General features: G+C 38.1%; 1 long non-coding RNA gene across 2 annotated transcripts in view; it reads left to right on the forward strand.

Annotated features, from left to right (window-relative positions):
- Positions 1-24,277, forward strand: part of LOC137571905 (uncharacterized) — a 58,339-nt gene that overhangs the window by 26,019 nt on the left and 8,043 nt on the right. The window contains exon 3 of one of the 2 annotated variants that reach the window (XR_011031501.1): positions 12,421-12,690. The exons of the other annotated variant lie outside the window; for it this stretch is intronic. This is a non-coding gene — a long non-coding RNA (uncharacterized lncRNA). Of the gene's footprint in view, positions 1-12,420; positions 12,691-24,277 lie in introns of those variants that run through there. 2 annotated transcript variants of the gene reach the window in all.

Here is a 24,277-nt window from a genome sequence, read left to right on the forward strand (position 1 = left end):
TCGTATACTCCTCAAGCCAAACTTCATTTTTTTTCACGAAATTTGCCAGATTTCTGCTGCTTGCGATCCATTTTCGTAAAGTTACATTGTGTATATTTGACTTTTACCTTAAGCTCCGTACTAGCGTTTTCGAATGAAACGCCCATCTCCTTCAGCAATCCCATTTCAAAATCATTTAAGTTTTCACACTCGTGGAAAACTTTCAAAATTCTTTCATTGTTTAACAACATTTTTGCACAAATAAATAAAACTGTCTTGAATTATATTGACAAATACTATACAGTCCGGATTTAAGGTGTTCCCACTTATGGAGTAAAAATAAACTGTCGCAAACGAGAGGAACAATTAGCTCTTTATGTTATATTTTTTGAATTAACTAGGTAGAACGAAAAATTGGTATTACCCTCTTTATATTATTTAGGTAAAAATTTCAATATTTACATCCAATTAGGTAATAAAAGCGACCAACCTACAAGTAGGACAAACTTTTCATCAACTTAAATAAGATTTATCTGTCTTGCACTGGGTGTAGACTTCAGCGAATAATTCTGGTCTCTCTGTCATCCCAATTTTTATGGCGCAGTTTGGGATTTCGTCTGGACCGTCTGCTTTGCCGTTTTTAGCCTCTTTGCTGCCGCACATATCTCCTAAAGCTCAATAGACTCTACGGCGAAGGGGAGAGTGCTGTTGATCCGTCGACTCTTTATTACTTCTCCAGTTTGCGTAAACAGTGCTGCAACATTGCCTTTAAGCATTTCCGGATCCATAGGTGGTCGCTGCTTCGAGGGATAAATCCGCTTAACCACGATTTTGTATGCCCTGCCCAATGGACCATTTTCCGCCGTGTCGCATAGGTCAAGCAAACAGCTCCGCTTGCTCGCTGCGCAGAAAGTTTCCCTCAGTTTGGGCCAAGAGGGGTCGCCGCTCTTGCTGGCACGCTGATACCACCGCCTTGCAGCGAAACAGGATTGCCGCTCTACGGAGATCTTCTCATTCCACCACAAAACCGGCCGGTGTGGGCATACGTAGGTCCTTATTTTGCTCATGCGTCGCATGCCGAGAGGACTGTAATTGCCAAGCAATCCGCTATATTTTCAGCCTTTTCCATTTGAAGTGTTGCCTCGTTTACAGATGTTTTAAAAGGGCGCTCTCTCATGCTGCTGACTCCGTACGCCTTCTCTGGAGCCGAGAACGGTCAGAATGGCCTCGTGTTCGCTGGCGGTGTAAAAATTGCCGGCTTCCCTGGTTGCGTTTCGGCACAGAGAGCTACTGACGAACGGCAGGTCTATCACCGAGCCCGCGCGGTTGAAGTTATTTCTACCGCCACTGTTTAGCAGTTTCAGTTGTGCGAAAGCCTCCAGGACCTCTTTTTCTTCTGTTACCTAGTGGTTTCCCCATCCAGATCCAGGACATCTACTCTCACCATATCCGACTGGGCTCGGTCCTCCACCTAGTCAGGCTAGGGCTGAATCAATGGCCTGCCTCAATTCGCCTACCTTTTCTGCACCAGCTGGTTTCAGTTCTAACTGCTATCAGCTTCTCGTTCTGGCTGCTGGTGGACTCAGAGGCAGAGTGCTTGTCTTGGGGCCCACAGACCGAGTTGACAGCTGGAAGGCTGAAACACAGCTATCTACTCTGGGGACCCTTAGAGTATGCCGCACTTTTCGTGATCTCTTTAAAGCTCCGCGTAAAAACTTTTCGCAGATTCGCGGAGTTGGCAGGGGCCAATATCAGGGCTTTTAATCCCAGGTTGGCCTGACCAGTGCACAGTTGGTACCACCACCACGAGCTATCCAGCTGTGTGTGTATATATTTAAACCAGAGGGCCGGGGCTAACTTCGACCGCGTCAAAGTTTGTATACCCTTGCAACTTTTTTGGTAACTCTTTCCTTACCTATTAGCCATCAATGTGGAAGAACGTTTCATCTAAAAAGGCTTATGTTTGCGAAAGAATGGCCTACAATCATGGGAAATAACGAAGAGTTATTACTCAACAGTTATTGACAAAAGTCACAAATTTGGCACAGTCATTAACAGATATATTAAACTAAGAAATTTTTAATTTTAAAGCAATCGCGCTAAAAGTAACGCAGTTATTTACAAAAGTCACTGTTTCGACCGATCGTTCCTATGGGAGCTATATGATATAGTGGTCCGATCCGGCTGAATCCGAGATATACAAACCCTGCAGTATACTGTAGCTCTAACGGTCTGGGAGGAGTTTGCGTTGATCCAGACAGACGGACGGACGGATGGACATGGCTATTTGAACTCTTCTCGTCGTGCTGATCAAGAATATATATATTCTTTGTATGGTCGGAGGTCCTTCGTTCTATGCGTTGCACACTTCTGACCAAAATTAATATACCCTTTTTGCAAGGGTATAAAAAGGAGACTCGAACCAGGAAAAATAACTTTTTGTTGGAGTTATCGATGTTGCTAGGGTGCGACCACCCCACTATTACACTCGCGAGCGCGAGAAATGGCGGGAAGAGCTACTGGCGCCCCTCACCCCCTGATCAGACGACCACCGGCGGCCCTAGTAGGTTTTAGGCGGAATCGCGACCGGGTGACAGGTGATTCAGGACAACCGTGAGTAGGCCTGCGTAGCCAACACCGTTCTCTTTAACTTTGCAGAGTAAACAAGTCCCGAAAACGAGTAAAAAACCGGGTTACTATGCAGCGACGAAACCAGCGTCGTTCCTCTTTGGTAAATATATGAGTTTTTTTGTCCGTCTGACCATACGACCGTCTGTCCGTCTGTCCGTTCGTGCGTATACTCAGCCATTGTGTGCCTTTTATTACCTGGAGCAGATCAAGTATGCAAATTGTCAGGATCGGACCTGCTTGCTGCTTGCTGCCTACTACGTCATCATCAAATCAACAGAGCACATGCATACACACACAGACGCAACGCTACAAAAACTGTAAGAAGAATAAATTTAATGAAGAGTAAATTTGTTTTGTTTGTATATTGATGAATTGAGTTGCAGAAAACAAATTTTGAACATGTAAAATTATTATTGTCAAGGACTGCAAGGGTATATAAAATTCGGCATAGCCGAATTTAACTTCTTTGATATTTTTAAAATTGTTTTTTTTGTCCGTCGAATTTTCCTCTTTTCCATCTATTCGGAAGGAGTTGTATATTATTTCTCTGCAAAAAGTCCGAAGTCTCTAACCATATGGGTATTTCAAAATTGTCCGTTATTCCGAAAGCTTTTGATAAAATTATAACATCACAACTGCAACATTTTTGCAGCTCTATTATTTCGCCATCTTAACATGTGCTTGTGAAACGTAGATCTACAAATACTAACCTTTAAGAAATCACCTCTCTGACTATCAATGGATTCAACAATGCCAAACAAACTTGTGTCATATACGAGGCTGTTAATCATATCCTATTACTTATTAACTGAACGACATCGGGTTTCCACCTCTCTTTCTTTCTTGGGTTTGAAAGTATCTAACAAATAGAATACAGAGTTTATTCTTTCAGTCTTCTTATTCCAATTCCATTGTGTTCCCTTCCATTCCTTGTGAAATCGGGTGTACCTGAATGTAGTGCTTATGTAGGCTGTCGATGTCAAGCTTTGTCTTACTATATTTTAAATAAAACTAAACATATTAATAAATTCATTAAGTCCTGGTGCTAGTTTAATCTATTAAATCTTAACACTATTAAATGTAAGGTAATGACCTTTCATCGTTACTCATGGGCATAAGTTAACTTTTAACACTTATATTTCCACCCCTGTACACTGGTTTAGATGTCGAAATTTTTGGCATAAACTACAATTTTAATGCTATAGTATTAAAATGCTATGTCTAAAAAAAATGAAAAATCGTAAAAACCGTTGGGTTCTTATACCCAGCACAGGTAAAGCCGTGACGAATTAATATGAATGATGTAGATTTAGACAACATGGCAAAGAACATCATATTTGATGTATCGTCTTTCCAAATGCCCTCTAACGTCTGGCAAATTGCACGGAAGAGACGCAAGACACCAAGCCCCGACATTCGACAAGCCAAAAAAGTAATACATTCGGATGACATCCCTAGTACTTCAAGGGCCGCAGCTGATAAAAGAAATAGGTTTGCGGAATCTCAAGATGACCATGACATTGCTGCTTCCCACGCAGACAGTGTTGACACTGACACCATTCAATCAGAAAGCTGCAACAAGTAGTATTACAAGTCCTACCAGAAAGCTCTTTCACTCTGAAAAACAATAAGTGCCCCTATTCGATTTATAAAATTACTTGGTTACTTTAGTAAACTAGAAAATTTCGTATTTTACTGTTACAAGTTGAAGTAAGATCAATCATTCAGGGTCTGCATAAAGAACCTGCACTGTGATACTGATATAGACCAATTAAAAGAGAAACTTACAAACAGAAACCACAAAGTACTCAATATTCAGAAATTTTTGGTCATATGACACCTGACTGCCCTGAAGGACCCAATTCACTCAAAACCTGTGCTCTTTGCAATGAGAACCAATCGGCTCACTACAAAGGATGCTCTATTCATCGAAAGTTCCCTTATCGTAACAGGAATAACAAAAGATCCCCAATCAAACCGAAACCCCCTTTAGCATACGAAGTATAACATATGCCCTGGCAACAAATGGCCTACCACCTAGTGAACCGCCCAGCAGTCCGAGCAACTGGTGAAAAACTATGCTACATAATCAGCAAAAGCAGCAAATGCAGCTGAGTGCCTTAAGTGCTCTGGTAAAAGAGCAATCCCACAAGATTACAGTCCTGGCAGATACCATTTCAAAATTTTATTAAATATAATGTCTTTTAGAATATGTATTTGGAACGCAAATGGCCTTCGTAACAAGGCCCTAGAATTAATCTTTAAACTTCGAGATGTTCATATGTATAATGCTAATATCAGAGCATTACAATGCTCACGGAGGGGGAGCTAATCACCATGGTGGCGCTTCCATTCTGATTAGATCAGACATACGACTTACACTCTTCTTGTCGTGAAGTGCAGCTTGCAAGCATTGCTGTAAACTCCAACATAGGCTCAATTCAAATTGGCGCCATCTATCTTCCCCTAAACACCAATATTTCCCAACAGGATCTTGAGGACATATTTAATAACAGATCACCTAAAACCTTAATTGGAGGTGATTGAAATGAATTTTTGGGGTTTCTTCACAATATTACGCCCGTGGTATGCAGTTATTTGATGCTATAATTAATATCAAATTCAATGTATTGGCTTCTAGGGGTCCAACTTTTTTGAGCGGGACACCACGAGAAACCCTTCTGCTGTTGATTTCGCACTTTATCGAAACTACTATCCGTGAACTGCATGACCTCAACTCAGTAAAAAATTCGAGTTAAAGCTGTAGCATTTTAGCAATATTTTAATCTATGTTCCCTGAGTAAAGTGAATTTTCACATAGTTGTGCCAAAAAGGAAAAAAAAATATTATACCATCGCATTATATACATTATATTGAGATTACTATTGCAAAAAGCATGACTTCACAAAAACGCACTTAACTAAAGCTTCATCACACGAAGCAATAATTAAAACTAGATACCTTCAAGATCATTTTCCATTTTGATTCACCTTAATATTTGTAGAAAGTCCCCAGATATAGCAATTTAAAGTCTGATTTTTGTTGCACAGAGAACAGAGTGAAAGTTTAAGTAAACCAATACCTCACATAAGGGCCTGGTAAATTTTCAGGGTTATGAAATGCATGTTGTCGCTATGATATCTAGACGCCCCTGACAATAGTCTATTTAAAAAAACAATTGTTTTTGGCGAACTCTTCAAAAAAAAAGAGTTTCTGCCAAAGTTTTCGATATCTGGACCAGTGTGCACTGTCGCAAAGGCCTTTGGTGTTCTCGGTTATACAACAAGAGTTCTTTTTATTTCGCTTGTCCGACGTATTTTAGAGTATGGATCTGGCATTTGTTCAGATTGGACTGGAAACCGTTCAAGAGCAGTTCTTGCTTTTCTTCGTGGCTTAAGCTGGGATTGCAATGTCAATTTGTCTTTGTATGCTAGTAGACTTCTTTTGATTAAACTTCCCTCCTTATTTTTGTGCACAAGCTTCTAAATGCTGATATTGACCCGCCCTAGTTATTGGTTCAGGTTAGTCTGTCGGTACCATGAAGACGGAGTAGACATCCTATCATACCTTTAAACCTTAGTCGTTGTTTTACTAACTATGGCTTCATTAACCTTTTAGGGTCCTCTGCTCTGATGACATCCTGCTATTTCATGTAATCTTCTCATAGACTACTTTACTTAACACATCTATCCCCTCCTATTTAGTTCATAGTAGATAGTTATAATATTATGATATATTTGTATGGTTTTTTTTATACCCTTGCAGAGGGTATTAAAAAAATTGGTCAGATGTTTGTAACGCACAGAAGGAGATGTTCCGACCCCATAAAGTATATATATTTTTGATCAGCATGCGGTCTGTCCGTCCGTGCGTATGCGGTTTACTCAGCCACCTTAAGAGATATCGGGCTGAAATTCAACGCACGCATACACATACAGTTCATGTAGCGTTGCGTCTGTGTCTATATACATGTGCTCTTTTTATGACGTATCACGTAGTTTTATATCTAATATTATCACATATGTAAATTTCATAGCGATACTCCAATTTTTATGAAAATGTTTGTTCTGGAGCTATATGATTTAGTGGTCGGATCCGGCTGAATCCGAAATATACAACCCCTGCAGTACTTAGCTCTGTAGCTCTTTCGGTCTAGAAGGAGTTTGCGTTGATCCAGACGGACGGACTGACGGACGGGCGGACGGAAAGACGGACGGACGGACATGGCTATAGGAACTCGTCTATTTATTTTTACAAAAAGAAACCGTTACATTCTTTAAAAATAAATATACTTTTCAGCGACAAAAGTGTTTTTTAGTAGAACAAATTAAATTTTAAATTTAGCTAAATTCACTTTCGTTCATCTGCTTGAGACGCTTGCACAAAACTTATTGAAACTTGCAATAAGGCAACACAACACATCAAAACAATAAATAATAAGATTAGATAATTGTTTTTGACTTGTCCAAATATCTCGAATCCATCTAAAAGCGCATAGCCGGTTGCAAGGTCAATATTTGGAAAATTCATTTAAATTGATGGATCAGAAAAAACAATTTTAACAGATATGGGAACAGAAAACATGATTTCAATACTAATACAACTTTGCAAAAACTAAAATTTTAAAGTTAATTCAATGGCTCACAGTAGAAACAGTAGTAGTACATCAGATCATACATATCCCTTCATAAGGACGGTTTACTTAGCATACTTCACATACTGCTTTAATACCACACCATGTTCATTATAATGTTGACTGATGATGTTGACTATGAATGAACCATAAGCAAATGCGTATAGTTATATTTTATGCTGCTCTTTGCCCTTTGATTTAATTGAATTTGGTAGAAATAAACATTCTCAAAATAGTTCCAGAAATGAAATCTCTTTGATTTCCGTGACACCAATATTTCATTTGGTGGATTTCAAGAACAAACATTCTTGTATATCTTTTAAAGAAGAAAAGCATCCCCAAAGCATAATGTTGTCACCTCAGTGTCTAACGGTCTTTAAAGTGTGGTTTGGATCATAAACAATGATTTTTGGCTTTGTTTCATCCGACCACAGCATATTTTTCCAATTGGCCCGAAGCATATTTAGGGTTTCAAAATATGTTTTATGCTTCTTGCTCAAGCATCATGATGACCTGTTAAATTTTTTACGTTGTCACGCGTTTTCGATGTCGACTTTCATGCGTATATTCAAAATTAAGAGCGAAAACCTCTTTTTTGAAGAACTCTTAAATTCGGCGATCGATCTCAATATTTTTATACCCTTGCATTTATTACAAAATGGGTCAGATGTTTGTAACGCACAGAAGGACACGTTTCCGACGCCATAAAGTATATATGTATATTCTTGGTCCATGTCCGTCTGTCCGTCCGTGCGTATGCGTTTTACTCAGCCATCTTAAGAGCTGTGTGGTTTTTATTATCTGGAGCACATCAAGTATGAGAATTATCAGGATCGGACTACTATCTACTATATAGGTCCAGAAGAAACATTTTCATAAAAATTGGAGTATCGCTATGAAATTTACATATGTGATAATATTGGACATAAAACCCCAGATCCCAACTCCAGATTTGAATCTGATCGAATAAATATAACACAAGTTACAGTCAATATAATAATCTCTGCTCTGCAGGCAGCGCTGCTTGCTGTCTACTACGTCATACGTCATCAACAGAGGACATGCATACACACACAGACGCAACAAGAACTGTATGTGTATGCGTGCGTTGCTTTGCTTAGGGAATGATGGAAGAAGAATAGCATATTGTAGTATGAGGAGTAAAATTGTTTTGTTTGTATATTGATGAATTGAGTTGCAGAAAACAAATTTTGAACATGTAAAATTATTATTGCCAAGGACAGCAAGGGTATATAAACTTCGGCATAGCCGATGTTAGCTTCTTTGATATTTCTAATTTCCATTTCTTCCTCTAAGGAGTGTGTGAACTTTAAATACCTTTAGTGTAGAATATTATATTAAAATTAAAAATTCATTTGACTGAAAAATATCCGGATCGTTTCTATTCTTTTTCCAACCAATTCAAATGATAGTTTTACTATATGACATGTAGAAAAACATGTAAACATTCTACAATTAGTTCGTTGCAGCCCCGAAATCTGCGTTATGCGGCAGGTGGTGCTAGCTTCAGAGTTTTAATATTAATTCTTTAGACCATGATATTAATGGTAATGATATTAAAAAAAGATCGCGTCCTTTTTTCTCCCTCCCCGCAAATTTCGGGATTTGGCCTTCCCTCTGTCTAAAAGTTCGACGACGATTCTTTGGCCCAACGTTTTATGAAGCCAAGAAGACTGTATGCTCTATTAACAATTGAAGATATATGAAAATTGAACCAAAAATTACACCTAAGTCTTGAAACGATGATACGCAATCTAGCAGATCAGACTTTATAAATTTTTATATAGTAAAATCGAACTCTTCTCAATCTAATCTTATTGTAGTAAGTTTTGAAAATAGATATTTTTGAGGGTTCATGGTTGGTCCTTAAAACAATTTTTTCCATCATTACGATGATTGCAAGACAGAACTATTTCAGACGCAAACGTAAATCAACAGCGATTACAACACCGCCATTACCGGTGGTCCGGAGAAGCATTAGCAAAATCTTGCTTCAGCCAAGTTTCAGTAAAAGCAAAAATATGAGAATCTAGAAAGCGTAGCCTTTAGTCCATTTTGATAGGCCAGAGATATGGACAAAATAGTTTTTTGACTCGCCAACAGATGCTGACGAGTAGGAGGGAACTTTTATAGGACATGATGAAGAAAAAAGCACTAAAGAGTACGATATTTGAGTACGATTATGATTTTGAATATAAAACACCAGATCCCGAAATTTCAATTAGATCGGATAAATAAAACACAGGTTACAGTCAATATAAATTGACAGTGTTGCAGCTATCCTACTACGTCATTGCTTGGATTCCACAGAGCAGCTGAGCACACGCATACACACACAGACGCAACGCTACATAAACTGTATGTGTTTTAATCGCAGCATGCAGCATGGGGAGGAAAAAGAAATGAAAATGATATTTGGAATGTTTTGTTTGTGCAGTGCTGAATTGAGTTACAGAAAAAGAGTTTTGAACATGTAAAAATATGATGGACAAGATCTGCAAGGGTATATAAACTATATCACTAATGTCATAAATTGAATAATGGTAATTTGAAATTCCGTCTTCTTTGCAGTTAATGCATCAGTTTAAGTTTTTGTATAGTGTTAGTTCCTCTGGGTAAAGGTGATTTACGGCTGTGTTCACGAAAATAGCAGTGCCCTTAAGCTTTGACTTTAAAGTTGTTAAACCATATTAAAAAGACCATAACTGCACCAACATTTTTAGATTCATAATATATATTTATATAGAATAAAATTACTACCATTTTGGACTGAACAAAAAGACTCCATTTTAAGAAATGAGCAAAATATTAAAGAAAAGGGCATTTTGAGCTGTTCATAAAAATAGCAGTGACAACTAAGAATTAAAATCTGTCGATCACCTTTGGTTCTTAGAACTTAATACTTTGTTGTGAACCACTTATTGGCAATATTCGCTTGGCACCTGCGCCGCACCGAATCCTGCAAAGCTGAACTGGTATCTGCTGCCATGTTTCTTGGATAACTTCACAAAGTTGAGTTGTATTGGACGGTTTTTGTTTTGTGACACTACCAATCCTGCGCCTGAGCTGGCACTGGTATTACATTATTCTGTCGAATTAAAAACAACTATTTCGAGATTGCTCCTATGTTTTGGGTCATAAGACCGGTGATATGTCCATATTATGGACATATTCCATATGATATAAGACAGCATAACCTTCTTCATAATGTTCATGTAGACATTTCGATCCGTACTCTCATTAATCTTAACAATAGGACTTAGTCCAATATTTGAGAAACAAGTCCACATCATTCCCTATAGTCTAACCGCTGTTTGCGTGTGGTTTGGGTGGTATACTCTGTATATTCTGGGCGACGTACACTGTTTGGAACCTGCACCACCAAACAAGACTACTTTGCGGTCATCTGCCCGAGAATATTACCCACTTTGCAAATGGAAGATTCATATGCAGTTTTATCAAAATACAAATGTGCTTTAACTCAACAGTGGGAGTTTCCTTAGACTTCGCCCGTTTATCTATTGTTCTATGAGTCTACGTCACAAGTGACATCCATTACTGCCAAGATTAGATCATGTTTGAATAAATTAGAAGATGCAAACGGATTGAATCTGCAGTATCGAACAATGTGTCAGTCATCTAAAACCGTTTCGGCCCCTTTTTTACGTCTATCGGGATTTTTTGGAAATCTAAGGCAACAGAGACTATCTATGCAGAACATCTAACTAAACTTTGAATTTTCTTTGTAGGTTTTACCTTGTTTTCCAAGATTTTCGAGAAGGCGTCTTGGCTTCTCGGTAGAGTAATACGTTCCTCTTCCGACTAACACAAAAATTTTACCATTAGTTGACGCAAATAATAGTACACTATAATTATGTAATTAATTACACTTACTAATGACAGATTTGGAAACTTTTTATTTGCTTTTTTAGCAACTAAACGAAACTCTGCTATTTTTGTGAACAGCCAAAGTGGGGATAAGCACAAAAATGTAAAAAACGACCCTAAAATTAGTCAAATTAACGAAACTTTTTCAGTTTTCATTTGTCTACATACCATTAAACAAAACCAAAGTCAGAAAACTGAATCTTTAAAAAGGAATATGTGAAAAAAGTTTGAATTTTTGTTAACGTGTACTGCACTGCTATTTTCGTGAGCACAGCTGTATATACGGATAGCTGCAGTTAAGGCAGATTTGCTGGCTTTTGCAGGAGTTGGTGTAATGGCCAAGTCTGCCGCACTTACGACAACGAGAGAAGTATGGAAGAATTTTTGTTTTTGCAAAGAGGGTAAAAAACTTGAAACTTAATATTAGAGAGTTTATTACGCCTATAAACTACTGTGCCAAATTTGATCAAGATCGGATGACTATGTCATATAGCTCCCATAGGAACGATCGGTCGAAAATAGTGACTTTTGTAAATAACTTCGTTACTTTTAACGCGATTGCTTTCAAGTTAAACATTTCTTAATTTAATATATCTGTTAATGACTGTGCCGAATTCGATAAAGATCGGGTGACTATATCATATAGCTTCCATAGGAACGATCGGTGGAAAACAGTGACTTTGATCAATATCTTCGTCATTTCCTATGATTGTATGCCATTCTTTCGCAAACAAGCCTTTTTTGATAAAACGTTCTTCCACATTGATGGCTAATAGGTAAGGAAAGAGTTATCAAAAAAGTTGCAAGGGTATACAAACTTTGACTCGGTCGAAGTTAGCCCCGGCCCTCTGGTTTTGATATACAATATTAATATAATTTAAATAATTTAGGAATGATTGACCAGTTGTGACGAATTTGTAGTTGTTTTTTCCTTTTTTATTATAGTGTTTTCAGCGCTGACATTTTGTGAGGGGAGTTTGGCTGTAATGCCTTCCTAGTAACTGTCTCTAAGGTGTTTAAAATATATGACTAACTTGGAATTAAATAATATTTTATATTGAATAAATATTTTTTTGTGTTCATTGAGTTTTCTTTTGTAACCCAAATCAAATTTAGGGCATGGTAATAAAATTAAAAAGCCATAATGGCTTCTAAGCAACTCTTATTACTTATAGTTATAACATCTCACAAATCTTTCTGATAAAATGTTTAAGTGTTTCTAAAATAATAGTAAATGAATAATGATGTTTGCTTTTTTGTTTTTGTAGAATTACAAGAATGAAATATCTGAGTCCAAGGCGACACCTGCACTAAAGGAAGCCTTTTTAAGACGCAAGAAAACAGAATTACTGCCGGAGTTAAACAACGCTTGTGAAAGTGAGGAATTGTCGCTACCACTTAATCTTGTGTCCAATGAAAACAGCGCTAAGATGACGTAAAATGCCAAATCAGAAAATCCCAATCACTGTAAAAGAAATACTTAAACGCACATTTTTTCTTTATGAGGTCTAATACAATTACAAATGGTATAGGTATATTTATATGTATTGTATATGTATACTGCATAAAATACTATAAATTTGAATTTTTAGAAACTTACATATTATTTTTAAAAACTACCAAAATAATATTTAGTGTATAAAAGAGTATTCACTAGTTATTGTCATCCCAGATGTATGTTTATCAGCTTAAGCAAGGACATTAATACTTAAAGCTTTTCACAAATAGACAGAATATTAAAGTTTATTACAATTTTGCTTCAGTATTTAAAATGAATGTCAAACATAGCATCAAATATATTTATCTATATATAAGTTATCTATGCATTAAAAATTTCAATACTTTTTTATCAGTTATAAATAATACCATTATATAATAAATCAATACAATAGTATTTAAAATATCTAAATGTAAAAAAAATCTCTTGCCTATATATGAAATTCATGTGATAATAAAAATATCAAACAAGCTAACATCGGCTGTGCCGAAGTTTGTATACCCTTGCATTCCTTGGTAATAATAATTTTACATGTTTAAAATTTGTTTTCTGCAACTCAATTCATAAATATACAAACAAAACAATTTTACTCTCTATTTTACAATTTGTTCTTCTTCTTCCCTCATTCCCAAAGCAAAGCAACGCACGCATACACATACACTTTATGTAGCGTTGCGTCTGTGTGTGTATGCATGTACTCTGTTGATTTGATGATGACGTAGTAGGCAGCAAGCAGCGCTGCCGGCAGAGCTGGGAGCAGAGCCGATTATTATATTGACTGTAACTTAGGTTATATTTATCCGATCACATTCAAATTTTGGGATCTGGGGTTTGTAACGCACAGAAGGACACGTTTCCGACCCCATAAAGTATAAATATTCTTGAACAGCGTGAGAAGCTGAGTCGATATAGCCATGTCGGTCTGTCCGTCTGTTCTTCCGTGCGTATGCGTTTTACTCAGACATCTTAAAAACCATCGGGCTGAAATTTTGTTTGTGTGCTTTTTATTGTCTGGAGCAGATCAAGTATGAAAATTGTCAGGATCGAACCACTATATCATATAGCTCTAGAACAAACATTTTCAAAAAAAGTTCATAAAAATTGGAGTATCCCCATGAAATTTGCTACTGTGATAGTATTGGGTATTAAAAAATGAGGTCCCCAAATTTCAATCGGATAAATAGAACACAAGTTACAGTCATATAAATCGGTTCAATCGCTGCCGGCAGCGCTGCTTGCTGCCTACTACGTCATCATCAAATCAACAGAGCACATGCATACACGCACAGACGTATGTGTATGTGTATGCGTGCGTTGCTTTGCTCAGGGAATGAGGGAATAAGAGAAGAAGAACAAATTGTAGTATGAGTTGCAGAAAACAAATTTTGAACATGTAAAATTATTATTGTCAAGGACTGCAAGGGTATATAAACTTCTGCATAGCCGAATATAACTCCTTTGATATTTTTATTCAGATTTTTACATTTATTCTTATTGGTTAACCAAAAATATTGTTTGTTACATTTTAGTAAATGTCCATGGTCTATTTTTTCAATAGGTTTTTCGTATTTCACAGGTACAGGTAAGGAAGAGCATCAGATGGCAAATGCAATGTTAACTTCGGTATATTCTATTAGCTCTTCGATATTTACAAATGCTAGACTTTCTTCTCTGCAATGATGAAGTACGAAAAGTAGTGACCTTTCGCATAACACACGATTTATGTTTCCTCAAACATGGAAAGAAATTAATAGCAAGAATTGAGATTGGAGATCTGTACACCAATGGAAATCTAGACTTAGGTCAGTTTTTTCAAAGGCTTGAAAAACAAGCCGGTATACCCGAAATCAAACAACTCAAATTGGCACCGAGTGAAAAGATCTTTGAAACATTTTCAATAGAATCTTTTAAAGAAATGGTAAGCAGTTGCCAGTAGCATACGCGTCCCGTTCGTTCACTAAAGGTGAAAGAAATAAAAGTACTACTGAGTAAGAACTAGCTGCGATACACTGGGCTATTACACATTTTCCCCCATATATGTATATATGGCAGACACTTCAGAGTCAAAGCAGACCATAGACCCCTAACGTATTTTTTTTCTATGATAAATCCGACTTCAAAATTAACAAGAATGAGACTTGATCTAGAGGAATATGAATTCACAGTAGAATATCTTAAGGGAAAAGATAATTTTGTTGCGGATGCATTATCCTGCATTACAATACAGGATCTAAAAAACACAAAAGCAAATGTCCTGAAAGTCACTACCAGGCAGCAAAGTAGACAAAATAATCTCTGGCCAGATGTTAAAAATCAAAATACAATTAGGCGCGTACCTAATGATGCTTCTAAGCCCAAAATACATGAAGTACATTGCAATGATGAAGTACGAAAAGTAGTGACCTTGCGCATAACACACGATTTATGTTTCCTCAAACATGGAAAGAAATTTATAGCAAGAATTGATATTGGAGATCTGTACACCAATGAAAATCTAGACTTAGGTCAGTTTTTTCAAAGGCTTGAAAAACAAGCCGGTATACTCGAAATCAAACAACTCAAATTTGCACCGAGTGAAAAGATCTTTGATCCATTTTCAATAGAATCTTTTATAGAAATGGGCAATAAAATATTGAAAACATTAAGAGTAGCGCTACTCCAACCGGTGACCATTATAGAAAAATATAAAGATAAAGAAGCAATATTGTCTACATACCATGATGATCCAATACAGGGTGGCCATACAGACATTACAAAAACTTTGGCCAAAGTAAAAAGATGTTATTATTGGAAAAACATGACACGTCATGTAAAAGACTACATTAATAAATGTGAAAAATGCGTAAAGTCAAAAACGATAAAGCACATAAAAACACCCTTAGTTATTACAGAAACCCCCATACATGCTTTTGATAGGGTAATAGTAGACACCATTGGTCCACTACCAAAATCCGAAAATGGTAACGAATATGCAGTCACTCTAATATGTGACATGACGAAATACTTAGTTGCCATACCAGTTCCCAATAAAAGCGCTACAACAATCTCGAAAGCTATTTTTGAATCCTTCATTCTAAAGTACGGTCCAATGAAGACGTTCATTACGGACATGGGGACAGAATACAAGAGTTCAATAATAAATGACTTGTGCAAATATTTAAAAATAGACACTACTGCACACCACCACCAGACCTTGGGTATCGTTTAAAGAAGTCATGAACATTCAATGATACATTCGATCATATATATCAGTGGATGAAACTGATTGGGACATAAGGTTACAATATTTTCTGTACTGTTTTAACACAACCCCATCAGTAACACACAAATACTGTCCCTATGCTCTTTTATTTGGTAAACAAAATAATTTATCAATCCATATTTTTAGCATAAATAGAATTTAACCATAATATAAAGTAGATGATTATGCTAAAGAAGTTATGTTAGGATTAGAACTAGCATACAGTAGAGCTAGAATAATGTTAGAAAAACGTAAGGAAAACCAGAAAAATTTTTATGACAATAAGTCAGCAGATTTTAAAATAGAATAGAAGCTGGTCATAAGCTTGACTCAGCCTATCTAGGACCATTGGAAGTTGTAAAAACATCTCTCAGAGTTTTCTATTAATATGCTTAAAACATCTATCCTATCCCATATAGTTAATAGATAGCTATAGTATTATTTGTTTGTCTGTTTTTTCTATTGTGTATTTGTCCACGCGATTCGTGCCGTGCGTTATACGGCTGCACCCCTCGGTCGGTCGGGTGGGAGGTGGGCAGTTATCTGCTTGGGCTCGCACGTAACAGGCTATGTCCTGGTGTCGTAGGGGCCACTTGAACGTACTGCGCATAGTATCGTCAACGTCCGCTAAATATCTAAAAACAACAACATAAAAATTAGGAACAATAAAAATAAGATACAAACAGTACATAAGAATAGGTTAAAAATTTACGAAAATAATTTAAAACCAGAGGGCCGGGGCTAACTTCGACCGCGTCAAAGTTTGTATACCCTTGCAACTTTTTTCGTAACTTTTTCCTTACCTATTAGCCATTAATGTGGAAGAACGTTTTATCTGAAAAGGCTTATGTTTGCGAAAGAATGGCCTACAATCATAGGAAATAACGAAGATATTGATCATAGTCATTGTTTTCCACTGATCGTTCATATGGGAGCTATATGATATAGTCGCCCGATCTTTATCAAATTCGGCAGAGTCATTAACAGATATATCAAACTAACAAATGTTTAATTTGAAAGCAATCGCGTTAAAAGTAACGAAGTTATTAACAAAAGTCACTGTTTTCGACCGATCGTTCCTATGGGAGCTATATGATATAGTCACTCGATCTTGATCAAATTTGGCACAGTAGTTTATAGGCGTAATAATTTCTCTAATATTAGGTTTCACGATAATAGCACAGAAAATAACGAAGTTATTGAGAAAAGTCACAGATCGTGACTTTGGGGTTTGTATGGGAGCTATATGATATAGTGGTCCGATCCGGCTGAATCCGAGATATACAACCCCTGCAGTATATACAAGCCTACTAGCCTACGGTCTAGGAGTAGCGTTGATCCAGACGGACGGACGGACGGACGGACATGGCTATTTGAACTCGTCTCGTCGTGCTGATCAAGAATATATATACTTTGTATGGTCGGAGATGCTTCGTTCTATGCGTTGCACACTTCTGACCAAAATTAATATACCCTTTTTGCAAGGGTATAAAAAAAACGAAAAGAAATACAGTGGCGGACACGAATGTAAGACTTTTTTTGTTTTTTTTTTTCTCGGCTTCTAAATGACTTAATCGAATAATTTTTTCTGTAATTTGTTGGTTATTGTGTTCAGATTACGAACCTTAAGAATGCTCAACTTGTAACACTTTGTTGCAAATATAAACAATAAAATATGTACGCAATAAAACATAAATGTGCACTTGAATATGTTTATGTGTATACATTAATATATTCACATAAACATACTCACATAAATATACAGCTAAATATGTTCATATATGTATGTACATTTATATATGCACATACATACATGTATGCACCACGCACTTTGATGAAAGCGCTCTACATAATATATATGTATGTACTTTTGTAGTTGTCGCCTAAGTCGAAGCATAAGAATATATGTGGGGTTGGGTTGGTAACGCCGAATGGCCAGACCACCTCAAAACAGCTGTTAAACGACGGTGTGGCAAGCGATCCATATGAGACGAAGTGGCAAGCGACCTACAAAAAAGGACGATGTGGCAATGCTGCTACGAGACGAGGAGGAAGAACTTTTGAAGACGAGCCAACGACGAGAAGACGTGTATTAAAGAAGTATTAAAGACGAAAAAGAAGTAAAGAAGTTTATTAAAAGAAGTAAAGAAGTGTTAAAGACGAAAGACGTGTAGAATTCTAAAGACAAAACAATTACCATTCAATTCATTTTTTATAGTTTACTAAAACCTAATTATAATCTAAAATAAAACCTATTATCATATTACTAAATATAAATCGAACGGGACTACTAGGAAAACGTGACTAATATAAAACAATAAATGCTGTAAAAAATAACCCAATTTTTTTCCCCCATCGTAACCAAATCAAAAATAATTTAACTGCCGCCGTGTACAGACGTGTTTTTTAATGCACTCCGCAAAAATTAAGTGTAAAAAAAGACCACGTTTACAAAAATTTGTGTAGGGCTCTCAGTCGCCCCAGAGACGCCTATTTACAATCATATTGCTATTAGATTGCTCTAATAGCAATAAATACTAAGTTGCAACAACAAAGTGCGTAATTTTTACAAAAGCCATGTCCACCAATTCGGGCCCAAGCTCTCTCGATCCCCAACAGCAACAGCTACAAGAACTAATTGTACAACAACAACGTGAGCGTCTACTCTCGGTCCAACGCAACAACGCGTACTTTTCGGTGGTGTCGCCGGCCCCACTGAATGCTAACGTAAGCAATAACACCGAAAGTGCCAGCCACTCAGCAATCAAAAGCAACTTACCGTGGAGAGAGCAGTGTGCTTCTCCATCAATAACGATAACTGGGGCACCGATTGCACCGACCAGCACCGTCAGCTCGTTGACAGCAACTACTGCAGCGTCTGCCGAAGTATTGACCTGCCTCAAGCCGTCAACGACAAGTCGCCCTGAGTCAGCCACAATAGTAAACCCAACGACTTCTGTCCAAACTGGAATGGATAGATATATTAAAATAACTAAGCGGAAGCTAAGCCCGCAAAAAGAAAAAAAGTGGCAACACGCCGAAAATAACCAAACCAAATGAACGAGTAGCACCCCTTAGCGGGAATCGTTTTAAAATTCTTGCCGATCAGCAAGATGATCAAGCCGGCGCTGTAGATAAAGTTAAATCGGCTAGACCACCCCCTTATACATCCGTGGAGCCAACTGCAGCGCCATCATTTCGAACTTAGTAGAAACAGTAGGGGCAAATAACTTTGTTGTAACCCCCATCAATAGGGGTAACATAAAAGAAAGTAAATGTCAAACCCAAACTGAGGACAATTTCCGCATCATCGAAAAGTACCTCCGTAATGCTAACATCAACTTCTATACCTACCAACTAAAAAGCAGTAAAGGGCTCCAGGTTGTGTTGAAGGGGATTGAGCCATCGGTCCCTACTCAAGAAATAGCAGACGCGTTGGTCGAAAAAGGGTTTGCGGTCAAATCCGTTGTCAACATCATCAACAGGAACAAAGTCGCACAGCCGCTCTTTAAAATCGAGCTCCAACCAGATGCAAAGCGGTCGAAGCCAAATGAAGTGCACCCAATCTACAACCTACAGCTCCTATTGCACAGAAGAATCACCGTAGAGGAGCCCCATAAGAGACACCAACCACCGCAGTGTAAAAACTGCCAGGAATACAACCACACCTCTAACAACTGCAATCTCAGGTCAGTGTGTGTTGGCTGTGGCGAACATCATAAAGATGGCATTTGCACCAAGGACAGAAACAATGTCGCACTAAGACTACGCAGTAACTGTGGAGGGAACCACACGGCCAACTACAGAGGATGTCCTGTCTTCAAGGATCTTAAATCTCACCTAAACGGGCGCAAAACCCCAGCTCGACCAAAAATCACCGTCAACGCCTCTAAGACTACACCCGAGGTATTCTTCGCCAAGGCTGTTAGATCATCTAACATGCCTGCTACATACAGTCCTAGTGTATCCTTCGCTAGTGTGCTCCGAACTGGACAGACGGAGCCCTCAAAAGAGACCCCGTCACTCCACCATCTACAGAATCCGCGGAATCAAAACCTGCTTATCCAGAAGCTTATCGAGAATAAATAATGGCTTCACTACGTCTATGTCTTTGGAATGCTAACGGCATCTCCAAGCACAAAAATGAACTGCAACTATTCCTAGACTCAAGTGAAATCGACGTTTTGCTGATTTCGAAAACACATTTAACATCAAAAAATAATTTTCAAATACCAAAATATACCTTCTATGCAACAAACCATCCAGACGGAAAAGCTCATGGCGGGACTGGTATCCTAATCAAAAACCGTAAAAAACACTCGTTCCTCAACAGATTTGAAACACAGCACCTACAAGCAACTGCTATAACCGTCCAAACCAGCTGCGGCAACACTACATTGGTTGCCCTGTACTGCCCACCCCGCTTCTCAATCTCTGAAAAGGAATTTACCGATTTCTTTAACACACTCGGAGATCGCTTCATTGCAGCAGGGGACTATAACGCCAAACATACGCACTGGGGATCTCGCCTGGTAAATCCTAAAGGCAAGCAGTTGTACAACACAATAGTCAACCCTCTCAATAAGATGGATTGTGTCTCACCGGGTAGGCCTACTTATTGGCCCACAGATCCACAGAAAGTGCCTGACTTGATTGATTTCGCAGTAACCAAGAGGATTCCACGTAATCAGATCACTGCGGATAAACTGCTAGATCTAACTTCCGATCACTCTCCAGTACTATTCACACTATTAACAAGACCTCAAGTACTTGATCGCCCATATAGGCTTACAAACAACAAAACAAATTGGCTTAAATTTAAAATGTACATGAGTGCCCACATTGACTGTTCGCCGAAACTGAATGCTGCAGAGGACATTGATATGTGCGTCTCTGCACTTGAGTCTATGATGGCAGCTGCAGCAAAAGTATCTATTCCACCTGCCTCTTCTTACACTAAACCTGTTGACAGGCCTACGAACCGGCGGATAGAACAATTAGTAACGGAAAAACGATGTCTAAGAAGAGAATGGCAGATTACTCGCTCACCAGCAGCAAAACTTCGCCTAAGGCATGCTAATCGCAACCTCTCCAAGGCGTTAAGATGGGCTCAAAAAAATACATAGAAAAGCTCAGCCCAACCAGCACTAAACATCCTCTGTGGAAAGCCCACCCAACTTTAAGCGCTCCTGCAGAGACAATTTCACCGATAAGGAGTCCAACCGGTGGATGGGCCCGCAGTGACGAAGAGTCGAAGGATGCTTATCCGTATTTGCCACACATCTTAAAATGGTTTTCCAGCCAAATCCAACATCAAACTCATCTGTACTTCCCCCTTCGAGCACATTAACGGATAGTGAGTACTCGGAACTCCAATCGGACAAGATCACTGCAGTTATTAAAAACCACATAAAGCCAAAAAAAGCCCCTGGCCATGACCTAATCACACCGAAAATGATCCTGGAACTCCCTATCATTGCCATACAATACATCTGCAAACTGTTCAACGCTATAATAAGAATTGGCTACTTCCCAAGAACATGGAAAAGGTCCACTATCATCATGATTCCTAAAGTGGGAAAGGACAAAACCCAGCCATCATCCTATAGGCCAATTAGTTTGCTGCCATGTCTTTCGAAGCTTTTTGAAAAGGTCCTGCAGATCCGACTAAACTCATTTCTGGCATCGGAGAACACAATCCCTTCACACCAGTTCGGCTTTCGCGAAAAACATGGTACAATTGAACAAGTCAATCGCATAACATCCGAAATACGAACAGCATTCGAACTAAAAGAATACTTTGCGGCTGTCTTTCTCGACGTTGCCCAGGCTTTCGATAGAGTTTGGCTGGAGGGTCTGATGTTCAAAATCCGGCAAAAACTGCCACAGTACACCCACAAACTCATGGAATCTTACCTTTACAATAGGAAATTCGCTGTAAGATGTAATGGCTCCGTCTCTGCTGATTTTGAAATCAAAGCTGGTGTACCGCAAGGCAGTGTACTCGGCCCATTGCTCTACCTACTGTACACTGCAGACTTACCAACGAGTTTAGGACTTACAACGTCCACTTTTGCCGATGACACGGCAATCCTCATCAGATCCAAATGCCCAATACTAGCCTCTGCAAAATTAGAGGAACACCTCAAGGTGGTAGAGGAATGGCTAGCCACCTGGCGTATCCGGGTCAACGAGCAGAAATGCAAACATGTTACATTTACGCTTAACAGAAGAAACTGTCCAGCTCTAATGCTAAACAACGTACCAGTTCCTCAAGCCGAGGATGTCACTTACCTTGGCATCCACCTAGACAGAAGACTAACTTGGCGCAAGCACATCGAAGCAAAAAAGTCACAGCTTAAACTGAAAGCAAGTAGCCTACATTGGATCATCAATGCTCGGTCCCCTCTACGTCTGGAATATAAAGTCCTCCTATACAACTCCGTACTGAAACCCATCTGGACTTACGGAGCCGTACTATGGGGAAATGCAAGTACCAGCAATGTCGATATTATACAAAGAGCGCAGTCGAAGATTTTAAGATCAATCACGGGGGCTCCGTGGTACATACGGAACGACAACATTCAAAATGATCTAAATATACCTACCTAAAATCTGAAATAGGTAGTCAACAACTGAAGTATTCTGCGAAACTGGATGCACATCCTAATGTTCTTGCCAATTCCCTTACGCGAACTAATAATAGAACTCGTCTTAAAAGAAATGACAGACCAACCCAATAACAAGTGATTCGGGCCGCCTGCAATATCCCCAGGATTTATCTTAAGTACTAGATTAAGAAAAATATCTCAAACTTGTTGTTAGGCTCTAATTTAAGAGTAGATTCAACAAATATATATTAAACGTTATAAAAAAAAAAAAAAAAATCATAACCAAATGCCGTGTTTAAAAAATTTCATTAATGCTAAAATTGTTAGTGCCAGTAAAGCAAGCATTACTGCTTTGCATAAATATGTATATGAGCGAGAGGGAGACAGAAATAATCGGCAACGGTTAGGTGAATTTTCTGTATTCAGCTTCTATGAGAATGACGCGCAATACGAAAGCAAGAAAATATACGTTGAACAGAACTTGTCAGAACGTGATCTCGTTTCTATATGTAACATACTCGGTATAGGGCACGAAGTAGAGAATTTGCAGTCACATATATTCCACGAACTTCGCAGTTTGTTTTGTGAAAACGAAGAGCGCAACGACGAAAGCAGCGACGAATTTGACGATCAAGAGGGTAACGAAAGTGCAGCTCACAGTAGTGTGTACAATGATGCAGAAGAACACGTTGAACAGAAAGAGAAATAGAATTCACAAAGATGTAAGAGAAACAGTGGAGACGAAAAACGTTATAGTGACATTTCTATGCGTTTTGGTATGAATTTTCGTGACATAGAGGACACAATTAGAACATTCGATGGAACAAATTCAATTGGAATTGAGGAATGGCTTTCAGAATTCGAAGATCAGGCTCTTTTGATGGACTTGCAGAAATTAGTTTTTGCAAAAAAGTCGCTAAGAGGCAATGCCAAGCTATTTGTTTTCAGTAAAAAAGGTATTAATTCTTGGTCAATACTCAAAAATGCACTATTAAGCGAGTTTAGGCAGACCGTATCGAGCAATGAATTACATAAACATCTGAGCGAAAGAAAGCGAAACAAAAGTCAAAATATGCAAGAATATTTTTATAAAATGAAAGACATTGCATCGCGCGGTAGAATCGAAGATCAAGCTCTAATTCAATATATAATCGACGGGATAGACGAACGTGAAACTAATAAATCGGTTTTATACGGTGCAAATGACTTAAAGAATTTTAAATCAAAACTAAGAAGCTATGAAACAATGTGTGAAAAATCCAAAGCAGTCGACCGCAGTGTTTTTGTTAAAAAGATGCCAAGTAACGTAATATCCAAAAATAAAGAAGTCAGCTGTTATAGTTGTGGACATAAAGGCCATATAGCAAGTGATTGCAGCAATAAAGACAAAGGTCGACAAATGTTTTAAGTGTAACCAATTTGGGCATATTGCCAGTAAATGCAGTCAAGTTAAACAAAACGATGAACAAAAAGTGAATGCGCATACTCTACAATGTCAAAGTAAAATTACGAGTAAAACAGTGTTAATATAAATTGTTCGTCCTTATTTGATACAGGCAGCAAATTCAATGTTATGCGCGAAGACTTATTCAAAGAACTAAGTGAGCAAAAACTTTTGTCGTGCAGTGTAAGTCTTATTGGAGTTGGCGGTGATCGTAATCAATTAAAATCGATAATGATGACTATGTTCTTGACTTTTATGTTGTTCGGATGAAGTGTATGGATATTAAAATAATTTAATGCCGAAACCCCATTTTTTTCGCGTCCACGCAGAC

Source organism: Drosophila tropicalis, unplaced genomic scaffold, assembly GCF_018151085.1.
Source record: "Drosophila tropicalis isolate 14030-0801.00 unplaced genomic scaffold, ASM1815108v1 contig_1002, whole genome shotgun sequence".
Lineage (NCBI taxonomy): Eukaryota > Metazoa > Arthropoda > Insecta > Diptera > Drosophilidae > Drosophila > Drosophila tropicalis.